This window comes from Macaca thibetana, chromosome 6 (genome assembly GCF_024542745.1).
Source record: "Macaca thibetana thibetana isolate TM-01 chromosome 6, ASM2454274v1, whole genome shotgun sequence".
Lineage (NCBI taxonomy): Eukaryota > Metazoa > Chordata > Mammalia > Primates > Cercopithecidae > Macaca > Macaca thibetana.
The window spans coordinates 161,545,006-161,563,530 of NC_065583.1; the positions used below are offsets into that span (position 1 = coordinate 161,545,006).

Consider the following 18,525-nt stretch of genomic DNA (forward strand, 5'->3'; position numbering starts at 1 on the left):
TTTTTTTTTTTTGGAGACAGGGTCTCACTCTGTCGCCCCAAGCTGGAGTACAGTGGCATGAACACGACTCACTGCAGTCTCAATCCCTGGGGCTCAGGCAATCCTCCTGCCTCAGTCTCCCAAGTAGCTGGGACCACAGGCACACGCCACTACACCCAGGTCACTTTTTTACATGCTTTGCAGAGATGAGTTCTTGCCATATTGCCCAGGCTGATCTCGAACTCCTGGGCTCAAGTGATCCTTCCCCCTTAGTCTCCCAAAGTGCTGGGATTATGGGTATGAGCCACCACACCCGGCCTCATCTACTTTTAAAATACAACTTATCTTATTTTATTTATTTATTTATTTATTTTTATTTTTTATTTTTTTATTTTTTAAGACAGAGTCTTGCTCTGTCACTAGGCTGGAGTACAGTGATGCGATCTCGGCTCACTGCAACCTCCGCTTCTGGGGTTCAAGCGATTCTCCTGCCTCAGCCTTCCGAGTAGCTGGGACTATAGGTGGGCCACCACCATGCGCAGCTAATTTTTGTATTTTTAGTAGAGACGGGGTTTCACCATGTTGGCCAGGATGGTCTTGATCTCTTGACCTTGTGATCCGCCTGCGTTGGCCTTCCAAAGTGCTGGAATTACAGACGTGAGCCACCATGCCCGGCCTAAAACACAATTTAAAGGGCAAAAAGAAATCATGCCTAGTATTTTTTTTTTTTTTTTTTTTTTTACAAAATAACCTATGGTATCTCATAAAACCCATTTGGGATAACGTTTAAGTAACTTGAATTAAGATTCACTTAGGGGGGGCATGGTGGCTCATGCCTGTAATTCCAGCACTTTGGGAGGCCAAGGTGGGCAGATCGCCTGAGATCAGGAGTTCCAGACCAGCCTGGCCAACATGGCAAAAACACATCTCTACCGAAAATACAAGAAAATTAGCCAGGCATGTTGGGGTGCACCTGTAGTTCCAGCTATCGAGAGGCTGAGGCAGGAGAATGGCTTGAGTCTGGGAGGGAGAGGTTGCAGTGAGCCAAGGTTGCGCCACTGCACTCCAGCCTGGGCAACAGAGACAGACTTTGTTTAAAAGAAAAAAAGGACTCACTTGGAATCCTGGTCATGAGTCTCTCCAGCCTGAGCGGGGATCAGTGAAAGACATTACAGAAAGGGGAGCTCAGATGCTGTCTACAGCTAAGGTGTGCTTACCTCTTTTACTGAACATAGTCACTAGTTCTATTATAAAGGCTCCGTGTTTCCAAAAGTTCCTTTATTTCAGTCACTACTTGTACCTGGCAGTCCACACTAGTAGAGTTTTCTTCGGAAAGTTCCAAGAGAACACAGTAAAATGTAGCTTGCTTTCTGATTTTTTGACGTAAAGAAAAAAAATATAAGGAAGTCATTTAGGCCCATTCAGAATTTAAACTATATATACTATTTATAAGGAAATGTAATCCTACCTAAACCCTGATGGAGTTGTCATAATTTGACATCATCCAGAATTAGAAATCAATTTTCCTTCATTTTAGGTAACAAAAATATTTTGGGGACAACAGAGGCTAAAAGGAGTTGAGCAGCAAATGCAGCTGGAAGTTTTCATGATCCAAAGGCATCTCCATGGAGGAACTCTCAGCCAAGAAGCTCAAAGATGAACATAGTTGGAGACACAACGGTCCCTACACATCCTTGAGATGCACAGATTAGCACTTCACGTTGTGAAAGCAGCTGGTAAGTGCTGGTAGTAGGGCAGGCTTGGATGGAAGAAAGCCACAGAGGAGACCATGATGTAGACAAAAGGACAGCTTCCATTTTGCCCCTTCTCTCTTCTCAGCCAGTCACCTGCAGCAGCAGCAGCCCAGGCCAGAGCCTCCTGCCCCAGAGGAAATCTTGTCATCTTGCTCAACAAAGGTTCCATACCCTCAGTACCCTGACTTATCGCCATCTTCTCTAATAAGATAGTTGTCTGACAATTTCGCACCCAGGTTGGCCTCTCCGAAAGGGTGTTTGACTCAGGACTCTAGTAATTCCAAAAGGATGAGTCTCTATTAGGAAGAATTGTGAACAAGTATAACGAGCCTAGTGGAGTAGAAATGACATATCTGGTACGCCAGGCGCCATGGTTCACGCCTGTAATCCCAGCACTTTGGGAGGCCAAGGCAGGTGGATCACTTGAGGTCAGGAGTTCGAGACCAGCCTGACCAACATGGTGAAACCCTGTCTCTACTAAAAATACAAAAATTAGCCAGGCATGATGGTGCAAGCCTCATGGTCCCAGCTACTCAAGAGGCTGAGGCGGGAGAATCTCTTGAACCGGGGAGGCAGAGGATGCAGTGAGCTGAGATTGTGCTACCGCACTCCAGCCTGGGCGACAGAGTGACACTCAAAAAAAGCGACATATTTGGAGATAGGAAATCTGAACCCACTTAGACTTGACCACAAAACCTTCTCTTGGGCTTCAACTCCATCATCAGCAAAGCCAGGGGACTGAGGGGATGTGCAAAGATCTCTTCCAGTTCTAGCACTAGGAGACCCTAAGAAGCCTACGATGCCTTCCCGGTACTCGTAAGCCAGGGGGCCAGCCCTGCCTGTGGGACAAATAAGGCAGAGACAGAGGCTATGACGAGGTTACAAGCCCAGAGTGAGTCAGCCTGGAGGTTGGGAAAAGCAGCCAGCCGGAACTCAGCCCACACTGGGTAAGGATGTGTGGGTGGTGGAGAACGCTCCCTCACACCAGATCTTTCACCACAGCTGCCTGCATTTCACCTTCTCTGTCATCCTCGGAGATGAGATGCAATGAGAAGCAAAACATTCAGAAGGCAAAGGTGGTGATTACGCCTTGTAATCAAAAGGGACCCTACCACTCTCGACAAGCCGTTAGCTTTCCCAGCAATTCAGTGCCCCCTGTTTAAGTCTCTTGACTGTCTGTTAAAGATGCTGTGACTTCTATCCATTGTCGAGTGACTGATACAGTCAAGAGACCATGGGACAGATTCTCGGGTAATTCTGATTTTATTTCCTGCAAAGAAGAAAGTAGAATTTTTAAAAAAATATATCAACCTCATCCATCACACACCACAAATCGTCCCTGTGATTGAAGACCTGTGTTCAACATTAGCAAAACTCTTTGCCCTCACACCTGGTTTTAAAATTAAGCTTAAGAGTAAAAGGTTTTATTATGTACTTGTTTTTAATAGTCAAAAGTTCATGACAGTGGATGAGTGTGTTTCATAATTTTTGTTTATAATGGAAGCCACAGTTAGACATTTAAAGCAAGTATAACAGGCTAACAACCTCTTCTTCCTGTGGTTAAAATGATAGGAAGTGATTTATAAACTGTCATTAGAGTTAGCTCAGCTAAGCAATATTGGCTTTGTTAGCATGATCTAAAACTCTTGGCAAACTAAAATGAAAAGCGTAATCTTCATCTGTTGTCAAACGATGAGATTCATTACCCAAAAAAGTCATAAGACTTAAATAAGGATATAGATGCATAAAATCTTTTTAAAATTTAGACTTACATGCCTAACTAGGAGTTATCTTAATTCAGTATTGGTGGTCTATAACTCAAATCTTTAGAAAATAAGCTAATTGCTAGAGAGGTTAAAGAGAGATTAACAATAGGAAGCTGTTCTTTTACTAACCTCTAAAAACCAGATATGGGCTATACCTGAATGCAAAACACTCTATGTAATAATTGCAATGAAAATTTTAGTAAAACCATAAAATCCTTATTGCCTTCTGAAGATCAAGCCCATTTTCTACTAATTGGTTAATTCAAATGAAAGTCTCACCTCCTTGATTTGGACCCATTGTTAGTTTCTCCACAGAAAACTGCACAAGTCCTATTAAAGACTTTTGTGACAAACCACTAATTAAAGAGAAGTTTGTATCTGACATAATAGAGATTCTCAAATATTTATTGATTAATTGTCCTGCATTGTTATGCTCTAGGGCTTGTATTAACCAAAGAGTATTGTCTTGGCCCTGGAAGAGAAAAGCATATTTGAGGCTGGACGCAGTGGCTCACAACTGTAATCCCTGCAGAGCTTTGGGAGGCCGAAGTGGGAGGATTGCTGGAGACCAGGAGTTCAAGATTAGCCTGGGCAACAAAGCGAGATCCTGGCTCTACAAAATTTTTTTTTAAATTAGCCAGGTGTGTGTCTCATGCCTGTAGCCCTAACTACTCAGGAGGCTGGAGTGGGAGGATCAACTTGAGCCCAGGAGGTCAAGGCTGCAGTGAGCTCTGATTGCACCACTGCACTCCAGCTTGGGATAGAGAACAAGAACTTGTCTCTAGAAAAGAAAAGAAAAGAAAAGAAAGAAAGGCATATTTGAATGTCATTAGAAATAAGTGGATAAAAATCTAGGTGTATTAACATCATTAAATTAACTAAAAAAATGCTATACTTATTTAAAGTATAGAACATATCATAAGCTTTCAAATCATAGTGGCCAAACAGCCACCATCTTCAAGAATCAATAATAGCCGGGCGCGGTGGCTCACACCTGTAATCCCAGCACTTTGGGAGGCCGAGGCGGGCGGATCACAAGGTCAGGAGATCGAGACCACGGTGAAACCCCATTTCTACTAAAAATACAAAAAATTAGCCGGGCGCGGTGGCAGGCGCCTGTAGTCCCAGCTACTCAGGAGGCTGAGGCAGGAGAACGGTGTGAACCCGGGAGGCGGAGCTTGCAGTGAGCCGAGATTGCGCCACTGCACTCCAGCCTGGGCGACAGAGCGAGACTCTGTCTCAAAAAAAAAAAAAAAAAAAAAAAAAAGAATCAATAATAAAAGAAGTGCTAGGAACTCTTACAGATGGATGAATGACAACAACATAGAGTATTAAAGAACCATTCAAAAAAAAATGAATAGGAGTTACGCCAGTTGACTTGGAGAATTTCTAGGAGGTGATAGTGAATACAAAAGATAAGATGCAGAGATAAGTTCATAGTATGATCCCATCTTTGTAATGTAACAAAATACCCACTTATAAATGTGTTTACATATGTGTGAATCTAAATGTTTTTATACAAGTATATGATGTATGCAAGTCTGTATGCATAGTCATATATGGTCATAAGGCATATGGTTAGATAGAAAAAAAGTACTAAAGAGTACGCCAGATGGCTAACACTTTTCCTAGGAAACTGGAGGGTGGGGACAATAGAGGGCAAAAGGAAAGGAAAAAGGAGACTGAACCAAAAATTATGATTGTACTTGTGTAAAAGTATATGCATGCTTTTTAGAAAAAAAAAAGTCCAGAAATATTGGCTCATATCTGTAATCCCAGCACTTTGGGAGGCCAAGGCAGGCAGATCACTTGAAGTCAGGAGCTCGAGACCAGCCTGGCCAACACAGCAAAACCGAGTCTCTATTAAAAACACAAAAATTAGCTGGGCATAGTGGCACATGCCTGTAATCCCAGCTACTCAAGAGGCTGAGACGTGAGAACTGCTTGAGCCCAGGAAGGGGAGGTTGCAGTGAGCTGTGATCGTACCACTGCACTCCAGCCTGGATGACAGAGTTAGACTCTGTTTCAAAATAAATAAATAAATAAAAATGAGAAAAAGAGATATGTCTACAAACTTATAGGGATGGCTTTGAAAGATTAAAAAGTTACAGAGTAATGTCTCTAGTCTGATTCTTTTTTTTTTTTTTTAAGATAGCTTTACTTTTTCTTTTCATAAAATTAACACTTTGTCATTACAATATATATCAGAAAAAGAGAAGCAGAAGGAAGAAAGTCAAGATTATCTACAATCCTAACAACCACTGCAACCACCATCGAGTTCTTGAAGCCTGTCCTTCCGGGTTCTGCTGTTGAGGAAAATGTGATCACGCAGGTACTATGCTACGATCTTCCTTTATCAGGTAAAAATAAAAGATTACTGTCACCTGGCCAGGTGCTCCTTTCTCATTGAGCTGGCCTCCCTGTCTCTCCGAGGCACAGGAGGCCTGCCCATCCTCTGTTAGCTCGTAGCCTGAGTGTTCTCCTTGGCCTCTGGCTCCTCTCCACCGTGGGCCCTGGGCCAAGACCTGCTATCCGGAAACAGCCACCTTCTGTGTCTGCCTCCCCACCTCCAACCCCATGAGCAGGAGAGAAATTCTAGGTCGCTTCCATGACCCTCCAGAAGCAAGAACAACTCAGGCAAATTAGATCCGGGCCCACTCTCTGTTTCCTAGTCTACTTCAAAGTGGCTTTCCCCCAGGTCCACAAGGGAGCAAGCCTTAAGATGATCTCCTCCCAGGGTTCCAAACATTAAAATGGAGCAAAAGCCTCAAGCTCTCAGCATTCCCCTCAGCTCCAGTGGCACCCCTCCTTTCTCTGGACTCTGTTCTGGAAATATGTGATCAAGACAACGTGTCTTCTTCCTTACCTTTTCTGTTGTTCTCTCCTATGTGCTAATTTGGGGAATCTTCTCTAGGCAAACCTGGTTTCAAATCTATTGTTTGGCAGCAAAAACCTATTTTGAATGTCAGGAGTTGACTATTAACTTTTGTTTCCCTTGGTATTTCCCTTGGAAATACCATTTACTTACCCCAGAACTGTACCTTACCTTGGGCTGAGCAGGGATAAAGTAGCATACCCAAAGTACAAACAGAAAGCACATTAAAATGCTTTCTAATAGTACCTCTGTTTCACAAAGAAACAACTTTCTTTTCTTTTCTTTTCTTTTTTTTTTTTTTTGAGACAGAGTCTTGCTCTGTCGCCCAGGGTAGAACACAGTGCATGATCTCAGCTCACTGCAACCTCTGCCTCCTGGGTTCAAGCGATTCTCCTGCCTCAGCCTCCCGAGTAGCTGGGATTGCCACCATGCCTGGCTAATTTTTGTATTTTCAGTAGAGCCAGGGTTTCTCCATATTGGGCAGGCTGGTCTCAAACTCCTGACCTCAGGTGATCCTCCCACCTCGGCCTCCCAAAGTGCTGGGATTACAGGCATGAGCCACTTTTCAGTAATCGTCAATAGCATTAATTTTCTCCAAATGTATTCTTGGTTGCATTAGAACATACTTGAGTGCATTGATTATGAGGGGGATAAGGGAAAAAGTCCCCTTTGCCCTCTGATGAGTCACTGAAAACCAAAACTGACAACACACAGAAAATGGGGGAAATAAGGCATACAAATATGTTTGATCATAGTTTTCCACAACACAAGAACCTTCAGAATGAAGACCTAAAGATACGAGGGCAATTGCGTTTTTTTATGCTTAGGTTCAACAAAGCAGGAACAGCCTGCAGAAATATAAGTGAACGAAAAGGGTATGATCTAAGGCCAATAGAGTGAAGGGAAGTCCAGCAAGTCCTGACTGCTTAGATTTTTTTTTTGGCCTCTCTGTGTAGCATTCCTTTTTCTTTTTCTTTTTTTTTTTTTTTTCATTTGAGACAGAATCTCATTCTGTTGCCCAGACTGGAGTGCAGTGGCACGATCTCGGCCCACTACAACCTCTGCCTCCCGGGTTCAAGTGATTCTCCTGCCTCAGCCTCCTGAGTAACTAGGACTACAGGCATGTGCCACCACGCCTGGCTAATTTTTATATTTTTAGTAGAGATGGGGTTTTGCCATGTTGGCCAGGCTGGCCTTGAACTCCTGACCTCATGTGATCTGCCCGCCTCGGTCTCCCGAAGTGCTGGGATTACAGGCGTGAGCCCTGTGCCTGGCCAGCATTCCTTTTTGCTGAGCACAGGGCAGGACCCTCCTTGGAATGGGGGTCTTATGACTTACAATCAACCAAGGCAGTCAGATAAATTTCTTTGTGGCCAATTTTTACACAGGGATGTGGGGGAAGTTACGGTAATATTTTCAGGTTTTATGGCTGACTTTGGGGAAGGGTATTCTGGTTTTGATAACCCGCCTTGGGGAAAAGGGATTCTAGTTTCTATGGCTGACCTTGTGGGAGAATGGGACTGAGAGACAGGAGAAAAGAAGTCAGAGAAAAACTTTTGATTCTGAAGCTGCTTCTGGGGTTTTCATTTTAGGGTATCATTTTCTGAGGCCCAATAGTTACACTATAAAGTAATTCCAGCAGAAAAGTAATTCCTGCCCTACAAAGAAAAATGGGAGGTACCTATAGGGAACATCCTTCTTTCCCATCACTAGGTTCATGGCTGAGCCCCCCCCCCATAACTAAAGGCAGATTATCAAGAGAAGCATACAGATTTTTTTTTTTTTTTTTTTTTTTTTTGAGACGGAGTATTGCTCTGTCGCCCAGGCTGGAGTGCAGTGGCCGGATCTCAGCTCACTGCAAGCTCCGCCTCCCAGGTTCATGCCATTCTCCTGCCTCAGCCTCCCGAGTAGCTGGGACTACAGGTGCCCGCCACCTCGCCCGGCTAGTTTTTTTGTATTTTTTAGTAAAGACGGGGTTTCACCGGGTTAGCCAGGATGGTCTCGATCTCCTGACCTCGTGATCCGCCCGTCTCGGCCTCCCAAAGTGCTGGGATTACAGGCTTGAGCCACCGCGCCCGGCCCAGCATACAGATTTATTTAATGTAACTTTTACATGGCAGGAGAGCCTTCAGAAATGTAGACCCAAGACACCAGTGCTTCTCTGAAAAATTGATAGGAGGCCATTGGTTTAGACTGAGCTCCTGCACTAGGCCCAACAAACCAAACCAAAATGGGGTTACTCATGCTAAAGTTTCATGCCATCTAGCTAAGTTGTTTATCTGAACTTTCAGGAAATCCGAAGAGAGAGAGAAAAGAGCCAAATCCCCAAACAGGACAGTTTTAGCTGGCATTATAAGGAAGCCCTCTTCCCTTTAACTTTTACAAGAAAAGTTACTTTGAAATGACCAATTTACTTTTTGTTCTACTTTTGCTTTCCTCAGCCCTTTTTTGTCTATAAAGCCAATCTCCCCTGCTCATCTCTATTTTATAGAATGAGATGCTGCCTGATTCTGGGATTGCAAATAAAAGCCAATTAAGATTTTTAAACTAAATTTGTTATAATTTTGTCTTTCAATGCAGGTAAATTTGTATATCTTTTTACCCTAGGTTTGATGAAGAAGTGGGCAGTCGTGGAGAAGTATAATTGGACGAAGGAGTATAATCCAGTGGTAATAAACTGGGGGGAACTTAGCAAGGCCGGTTGGTTCAGATTCTTCTCTGTGTCACTGTGTTTTCAGATATAAGAATGTTCCTTTCCTCCCAAAATAATGAAGGCCCCTCCCAAACCAGAGTCTTTTGATCCACTTTGGAGGAGAAAGGTAAGGGAAGGTCAGAGTGGCCTTCTTGCTTCTACTGTTTTCTCAAATGCCAAGGTGCCATATTTTGGGGTTTCATGTCCTGAGCCCCATCAAACCCAAGGAACAGATATACTCCTTAAACACAAACTAGTGATTGCAGCTTAAATCTAAAAGATGTAATCAAGGTAGTTAGGTTCATCAAATAAAATTTCCAGATAAATTGTTGGGGGCCAGGCATCATATGACATACTTGTGGTCTGGCTACTTGAGAGGCTGAGGTGGGAGAATTGCCTGAGCCCAGGAAGCTAAGTCTGCAGTGAGCTACTATTGCACCACTGCACTCCAGCCTGAGTGACAAAGCAAGATCCTGTCTCTGAAAGATAGATAGATAGATAGATAGATAGATAGATAGATAGATAGATAGACAGACAGACAGATAAATAGATAGTAGATAAATAGATGGATAGTAGATAGATAGATGACAGATCATAGATAGAAGATAGATAGATAGATAGATAGATAGATAGATAGATAGATAGATGGGTTTCAAAATTTGATGAATGATAAAAGAGGTTGAACTTAGAAGTCTCAGGTCCAAATGTGAAATGACTGAACGGTGCCCAAAAGAGGTGTCCTACATAAAGATTCGGGGAACGAGAGCTTAGCTTCTCTTTTAGCCAACAGGCTCATCTGGTGACAGTCAGATCAAATGACTTCCATTGTCATGCAGGGGCATGAAGCACCACAGGAAAGGATCATGGAAAAGGCAGTGGCAAAGTCAGAGCCCAGTTTCCCAAACCTAACCAGAGGGAACAGAGAAGTTTCTAAGTCCTGGTGGATAAATTAGAATATGGCACTCACAGGTCTGGGCTGGGCAGGGAAGTGCAGGTTGGAACTCGGGCAGAACTGAGACCAGGAAGCCAGCACCAAAGCCCAGGTAAAGCAGAAAGGCCCAGATCAGCCAGCCTGAGGCTTGAACTGAGCACAGAAAACCGGTAATAGCAAGAAGGCAAGCCCCCAGGGGAAAGCGTGAAGCAAGATCTTGGAGTGGACTTATCATGGCCTGCTCTCTGCCTTGTTTTAAGCAACCTTCCTGGTGTGGGCAAATGGTGGCTGGTAGTCAGGTGTTACTACTAGAACAAGGACAGGCCCGGAAGCTGTCAGCAATTGCAGCAAATCTCTGAGGAAGCTTCCTGGTTCTAGACAAGAACTAGAGACTTCAAAGGAGGAGCATAAGAGTGAGGGATAACCTGCTTTTAGAATGATAGGGGTCCCTGACACCAGACATACCTGTCTTTACCAGAGCCAAAGACTCCTTCTACCCTATGGATTAAGATCAAGGAAATCATGAAGGAATTTTAAGATGCTTCTGAGCTACAAAGGTTTTCCATTCCTTGCACTGGAATCAAAGTTATAGGGCAAGGTGCTCCTGAAATGTATGGAGCCATTCATAACTAAAGGAGATGGGGTGGGAGGTGGAGAGAGACAGGGACAGAGAGAGAGAGAAGTTTGGGGGAGGGGAAGAGATGCAATATTAGGTTAATGGGAAAAGGTACAGTGACTTCACAGGTGCAAAAATCCTGAATTAAACGCCATTTCAATAGATCTCTATAAAGTATGGAAGGAAACACACCGTAGAACCAAACAGATGGCACTCCGAAATTCAAAAACAATGACTAGAGTGGCCATTCTAAAAAAGCCAGTTCCTAGCAATAGCTGGTAGCTGGCCAACATTCTCAGCTGGAAACTATAAACTCACTTTATTTGGGGACATCTAAGGCTTCAGGGCAGGATGTGATGAATCCAATCAATGCTGACAATCCACCCTACAAAGATTTCCAGAACACATCCCCTCCAGGCCATTCTCACCACCTGTGTCTGAACGCAAGCCCTCTTCAGTTCTCACCTGAATTCCTGCAACAGCCTTCCAACCGGTGTATCTGGGCCAGCTTCTCTCCGCCACCCCCATCTCCGGATGGAGGCCACAATGTGTTTTTTGGTTATGTCCCAGGACCCACTGTGACCCATGGAAGTGAAAAATGCATCTACCAGGGATTCTCTTTGCATGTCCTGAAAGCCCTTCTGTGGGTCCCATGTGGGTGGGTCCACTGTCCACACACTGAGCAGCCACCCCAGGAATGGAGACGAAGGGGAGTATGCAGTCTTTGAAGAGAACCTGCCATTCACACACCCTGCTTTGGTCGCTCAGCCAGCTCCCCTGGAGCCATATTTGGCCTCAGCCTAGGGAACACTGAGTAGTGATTGTTAAGCTCGGGTCTGTCTTCCCCTGGTACGCAAAACTTGGATTCATTAAGTCGTCTCTCTCTCCCTTCATCCATTCATTCACTTGTTTAATAAATATTCATTTAATAAACATGAGTGAATACTAATACATGCCCGGCAGTGTTGTAGGAGCTGGGGATTCCACACTGAACAGACACTGGAAAGACTGTGAATACCTTTATTCCTGATGGCTTACTGCCATGACCCACAACCTTTCTCAGTAGAGCAAATTCTCTCAGCAGAAGAACCATGGAAGCAGAAAGAAAGAATATTTCAAAATTGGCGTACCTGAAACCACAGATCTGCAGCATTCTCTTCAGGGGGAATCTCACATGGAACTGGTTTTCAATATTGACTCTTGCATTTGGCACCATGAACTTGTGTCTGGTTTCCCCTGGTCTAACTTCAGAGTCTCCTAGACAGTCTCAGGATGGGGGCCACTTACACCCTCCACCTATTCTGGGCGGCGCCAGTCCCAATGCATGCACTTACAAGCTGTGGGACCTCAGACAGGTTGTATTAATCCATTCTCACACTGCTGATAAAGACACACCCAAGACTGGGTAATTTATTTTAAAAAAAAAAAAGGTGGCTTAAAGGAATCACAGTCCCACATGGCTGGGGAGGCCTCACAGTCATAGCAGAAGGCAAAAGGCACATCTTACATGGTGGCAGACAAGAGAGAATAAGAGCCAAGAGAAAGGAATTTTCCCTTATAAAACCATCAGATCTCATTAGACTTATTCACTAGCAGGAGAATAGTATGGGGGAAACCACCCCCATTATTCAATTATCTCACACGGGGTCCCTCCCACAACATTTGGGAATTATGGGAGTTACAATTCAAGATGAGACTTGGGTGGGGACACAGCCAAACCATATCACAGGTTGATTCATATTTCTGAGCCTCTGAAAACATGAAAATCATAAGAATTGTCACTAACACATAGATGGCTTACCCTGTTCAAAGCATCATTCTCCATGCTTCACATGTGTTACCTGAGCAAGGCTCAGGACAACCCCTTGAGGTGCATGTGCTTGTTACTGCCATTTTACAGGGGAGGAAACTGAGCTCAGAGAGGTGAGTGGCAGAGTCAAGATAGGAACCCAGGCAGTCTCTCTCCAGAGGCCATACTCTCAACTGCTTCTCTTTCTTGCTGGCTGAGCAGCTGCAAGCTCCACGCAAAGCACACATGGAAACCCAGCAACTTGCCTCCTTCTCGTGTGCTATCCTGCTTGATCACCACTCACCACTGCCCCCAGACCAGCTGGGATTAATTCTCCAGGTCTGGGCCAGCCTTCAGGATTTAAGACATACTCAGATGTACATCTGAGGAACATAAAATACTGAAAAACTAAGCCTTTATTTTACCTTCTCACACAAGAGCTTGTTGCCTTGTTTATGGGACATGAAAAATCAAGATTGCCTTTTTGCCTGCCAAGCGTAGCCTACTATTTTGAGACAGGCCTTTGTGAGTAAATAAAAGTTATTGCTTTCATTATAGGCATTCCCCTCCGGCTCTAAAACCCCATGATCCAAGGCACAGCACTGTAAGTGACTGCCCGACAGGACAGCTTCCTGCATTTCTTCAGGTGAAAAGTTCAGTCCCAGGATCTCACAGTGTGGTGCCTGCCGGCCATCACCGTGAAGGATTGTCTTGCCAGCTAATCTCGGTAGGTTATGTCATTGCAGTGGGTAATGACACAGCGATGCCTAAATCATAAGAATCGGCTTCTCTAGAAGAACGGAAAGAGAAGGACTCGCTTCCACAGTCTGCTGGGATGCACCTATTCAGGATCACTCAAAACCATGAAAGCTCAGAAAAGCCAAAAAGTTCTGAGTTCTAGAACTCCCTTTTGATGATCTTCAAAATGGCGGTTGGTCTCATGAAAGGGAATGAACTTTGGAACCAAACAGGCCCACCCTCTAATCCAGGCTTTGCCCCTTACTGGGTGTGTGACCTTGGACCTGTGACTTCTCTGAGCCTGTTCCTTCATCTACAAAAGAGAGATGATAAAATCCACTTTGTTGGGTTGTCCTGAAGATGAAAGGAAATATGGTAAGCAAACCATAATAGTGTCTGGAATGTAGGAGACATTTGATAATACTTCTGATTTTATTTTAAAAGTACAGAACTTTTGATGGGGTCATTTTGCTGGGTCCCTGTTTTATTATAATTTAACAGTGTTCATAAGGGATTTTTACAGTAGACATGCAGGATTAGCACACCCAAAATATAGAAAATTCTGTTCTCTATATCCCATGAACCAGACTTTCCACACAATTTAGTACAATTAGTCATAACCATGACTCCTGAGACACTGCGGGCTACCAACGTATATTCTGAATCATCGAAAAACAGATTGACTTACGTTTTAAGTGGCACTTTTTCAAATGCATTTTATAATGTTTTATGGTTACACATTTGCCAAGGAAGAGATACTCTACTGTTCTTTGAAGGCAGAATGAAATATCTCCCATTTCCCCAGTTATTAATTTCTAAATACATGCTTCCTGTACAGAGAATGAACATGACAAGGGTTATTGAAGTTGCCTCACTCATTCATCTGCTGAAGGTTAGAAAACACACAAACCTTCAAAGAAAGGTGTTTCCTAGTCAGGGTCCCAGCGTCACCAGTGGGTGTCCAGGTTACCCGCATCTTGAACAAAGAATTGGACAAAACGCATAAAGCAAGGAAAGCATGAAGCAACAAAAGCAGAGATGTATTGAAAATAAAAGTACACTCCTCAGTGTGGGGGCAGCCCAAGCATAAGGGCTCAAGCGACCCTTTACAGAATTTTCTGGGGTTTAAATACCCTCGAAGTTTCCCATTCCTTACTTGATGTACACCCTACCTAGATAAAGTAATGGCCGGGAATCATCTGACTGGTTGCAGAAGGTAACCAATCAGAGGCTGAAGTGAAGTTACAAAGGTTACACCCTATGCAAGCATCTGATTGGTTGTGGAAAGCAACCAGTCAGAGGCGCAAGTAAAGTTACAAAGTTACGCCTCTAGGCAAAGAAAACTTGGGCAGGCTATCAGTCTGATTGGTTGCAGAAAGCAGCCAACCAGAGATACTTTCAATTTTCCCTCTGCCACTCAGAAAATGGGGCGGGGAGTGGGGGTGGCGGTTAGTAGCCACGTGTTTTTTTGTTACTTAGGTGTGGAAAGTTGGAGACTTCCTTTTGATTTAGTTCTAGGAAGTCAGCGTGAATCGGCCTCAGGTTCCCTGCCTCCAGACCCTATTCTCCTGCCTCACCAGCAGGAAATGGGTGGCACGGACAGACCAGGAGTCTTAACAAAGGAGTGGGCAGGCCGGGCACGGTGGCTCACGCCTGTAATCCCAGCACTTTGGGAGGCCAAGGCAGGCGGATCACCTGAGGTCAGGAGTTCGAGACCAGCCTGACCAACATGGAGAAACCCCGTCTCTGCTAAAAAAAAAAAAAAAACAGAATTAGCCCCGCGTAGTGGTGCATGCCTGTAATCCCAGCTACTTAGGATGCTAAGGCAGGAGAATCGCTTGAACCCGGGAGACGGAGGTTGCAGTGAGCCAAGACTGAGCCATTGCATTCCAGCCTGGGCAACAAGAGCAAAATTCCGTCTCAAAAACAAGCAAACAAACAAACAAAGGAGTGGGCCCACCTCGCTCTTCTCCCACCTTTGGATTCCCTCATTTGTCTGGCATTGGCTGGACTCAACAAGAAGCCCTACAGCAAGAGAGTCGTCCCTGATGTAGTCAGCCTTCCAGTTCCAGCCTTCCAGGGCACAGAACACACTGAAAAATAGAGAGGAGTGGATTCAGAGGGGCTACAGAAAGATATTCATCACAGTATTCTTATCTCATTATCCAGTGGTACACCGCTGCAATGGGGAAATGTTTGCTTTTTAAAAAATAGCTACAATGTAAGGGCTTAAAATCCTCCCTAAACAAAAAGTTTTTAAAAATATTCATACTATCATGTGAATGTCACTTTCCATATCCCTAGGAATAATTTTTAAAGCATTTTATTCATTCCACAGGTCTTTTTTCATCTGCTTGAGAAACCAACATTTCTGCTAGATTGCAACATAGGCATACCTGAATATACCTCAACATTCTCAAAAATCACACACTTATTACAGCCTTTCCGAGAAAAATAGGATTAGGCAGACCACTCCAAACCTATGCAACTTTGTAACCAGAGTACTCACAAAAACCGTAATTAGTTCCTGGGGAGACAACTGGAACCCACCATGCAGGCAGCTCAGCCTGGCTGGAGGCTGCCACTGGTCCGTTAAAAATGCACAGAAACATTGGCTGGGTGCGGTGACTTAGGCCTGTAATCCCAGAACTTTGGGAGGCTGAAGCAGGCCGATCCCTTGAGGCCAGGAGTTCACGAACAGCCTAGCCAACATGGTGAAACCCTATCTTCACTAAAAATACAAAAATTAGCTGGGCATGGTGGCAGGCACCTGTAATCCCAGCTATTCGGGAGGCTGAGACTGAGAATTGCTTGAACCCGGCAGGCTGAGGTCAGTGAGGCAAGATTGTGCCACTGCACTCCAGCCTGGGCGACAAAGCAAGATTCCATCTCCAAAAAAAGCACAGAAACAACACAGTAAACTTGTTAGCCACACTTCAGTTAGAGCAGAGCTGGGAGTGCTGAGGAACGCAAATGCAGGGGTCGCTCCTGGCCGGTGGGACTGTGGCAAATCTGGGCCCAGAGGCAGCCCCATCTAACCTAGCCGAGAGCTGTGTCTCTCAAGGTGGGGCTCCAGAAACAGGCCCTCATTTTAATTTTCTCAAAATTCAGCCAAAAGGCCTTTACTGCTTGGGCAGCCGCTGAGTTGGAGGCTTACCCGCTTCCTGATGAAGGTTATAATTCCACTCCCATGATCTATGCTGGCTTCCCTTGTGTAAGAAAAATCACTTATGAACCAAAATGACTTCCGCGGTCTTACACTGACATCGTCTTCACCTCCTTCTCTGGAAAACAGCCCTGAGGCAAAACTTTCAGGTTATTGGGGGTGGGTGTTTGGAGGAGTGATGGGGGAAGGGGAATGAGTGAGGGGAAGAGGGAAGGAATTTAAAGTTGTGTTACCAAGACGGCCACAGTTTTATGAAAACAGCCCTGGCTCCCTGGGTCATGTGGGCCATCTCCAGAAAGGTCACAGGGAATTACTACATTTCAGGAAATATGGCGGAAGGAAGGTGGGCAATTGACCTGCCAGTTTCTTCTTGCCTCCCGTCCCACATTGCTAAGGTTTACCTCACAGTGCAGGAATTCTGCTAACGTCCAGGTGGCATCCCACCCCAGATAGCCGCCAGGGAAACCGGAGCCCCAGAGGGTCCAGCTGGACAGAATGTCATCGCTCTCATAGCCTCTAGAGCCTGACCATGGCCTCACACCCAGGGGAGGATGAGAGGATGAGACAACCAGCTCTGCTGGAAGACCAGGTAGCTGCATGAGCTGTCTGAAAGCCTGTCTGGCCAGGAAGAGGGGGTTGCAGGTGCGGAGAACATTTGGAAGGACACAAAACTGGGTTCAGTACCGACATTATTCCCTTATTTACAAACTGCACTTGAGCAAAATTTTCCCCAAAAACTCACATTATAGCAGAACAGACTGCACTGTGTTTAATCAAGTTTAGCCTAAAGCTTCCTTCTTACATATTTTAAGCTCAACCTGAAATATTTTAAGTTCGGGACGTTATGTACTATAGCCAATGGAAGTGTAAACAGATCGTAGCCCACAATCTGTTTGAATTGGCCCACCCCTGTGCCAATTCACCAAGTTTTGGCCAATCAAATGTAGCCAACTGTTTGAACCACATTTAAATAAAGCACATGCCGACCTGTAACCAATCTGGCTGTTTTGTACCTCACTTCCATTTTGTGTACATCACTTTCCTTTTTCTGTCCATAAATCTTCTATCACGTGGCTTTGCTGGAGTCTCTGAGCCTACCCTGGCTTAGGAGGCTACCCGATTCACGAATTGTTCATTGCTCAATTAAACTCCTTTAAATTAATTAATTAATTTATTTACTTATTTGAGACAGGGTCTTGCTCTGTTGCCCATGCTGAAGTGCAGTGGCGTGATCTTGGCTCACTGCAACCTACACTTCCCAGGCTCAAGCGATTCTCCTGCTCCAGCCTCTCTAGTAGCTGGGACTATAGGCGCATGCCACCACTCTTGGCTAATTTTTGTACTTTTTGGAGAGACAAGGTTTCACCATGTTGCCCAGGCTGGTCTTGAACCCGCGAGCTCAGTGATCCTCCTGCCTCAACCTCCCAAAGTGCTGGGATTACAGGTGTGAGCCACTGTGCCCAGCCCAACTCCTTTAAATTTAATTCAGCTGAAGTTTTCCTTTTATCAGCCATAAACACATATACCTGCCCTCGAGAAGCCATGCTCTTATTAAATATATAAGATAGGTAGGATAGGTACCCCAAAAAGCATACTAAGACTTAATCTCTCCCAAATTCCCATAACCCCCACTCACTAACCTATGTTTCAGTGTCAGAATGATTGTAATGCCGGTCTATTCTCATCACTCCTGGCTGAAAAGCCTTCAGGGCTTCTACACGTGTTCATGGCAGGTAAAATCTATGTTTCATTATTTAGTACACAGGTCACCTTTTCAGTGAGTGTCCTTTCCACGGGCATCTTTTCCAAATCAAGACCTGGGTGTCCTCGATCGTCCACTCCCCACCTTTCTCTGCTCCACTGGACTCTTTCCAATGTTCTCCTCTGCTGCTATGTGCCAGAGTTAATGACTGGGGATGGATAGAGGAGAAAGGGACAAAAAGGAGTTATTAGGTTGATGCAAAAGTAATTGCAATTTTTGCCATTACTTTCAAATGGCAAAAAACACAATTACTTTTGCACCAACCTAGTAACATTCATGGTGAAATGATTACTATCTCAATGTGATAATCATCTAAGAATTAACTGTACAAATCTACCATTTGTTTTCATATAAAGTTATACAGCTTGAGAGTTTCAGTGATTACCTAGGATTGTTACATACTTGGATGTAGGCTTCAGAAAATTTTTATCAAATAATACGATATTTTCATGCCTTT

At 44.5% G+C, this 18,525-nt stretch overlaps 1 long non-coding RNA gene across 5 annotated transcripts in view; it reads right to left on the reverse strand.

Annotated features, from left to right (window-relative positions):
- Positions 1 to 400: 400 nt before the first annotated feature.
- The window catches only part of LOC126957188 (uncharacterized), a 57,612-nt gene continuing 39,487 nt past the window's right edge, over positions 401 to 18,525 (reverse strand). For all 5 annotated transcript variants that reach the window (XR_007726682.1, XR_007726681.1, XR_007726685.1 and 2 more), the window contains 4 exons: positions 18,077 to 18,216; positions 15,101 to 15,233; positions 14,051 to 14,116; positions 401 to 3,003 (listed from right to left, as the gene is read on the reverse strand). This is a non-coding gene — a long non-coding RNA (uncharacterized LOC126957188). The remainder of the gene's footprint in view (positions 3,004 to 14,050; positions 14,117 to 15,100; positions 15,234 to 18,076; positions 18,217 to 18,525) is intronic.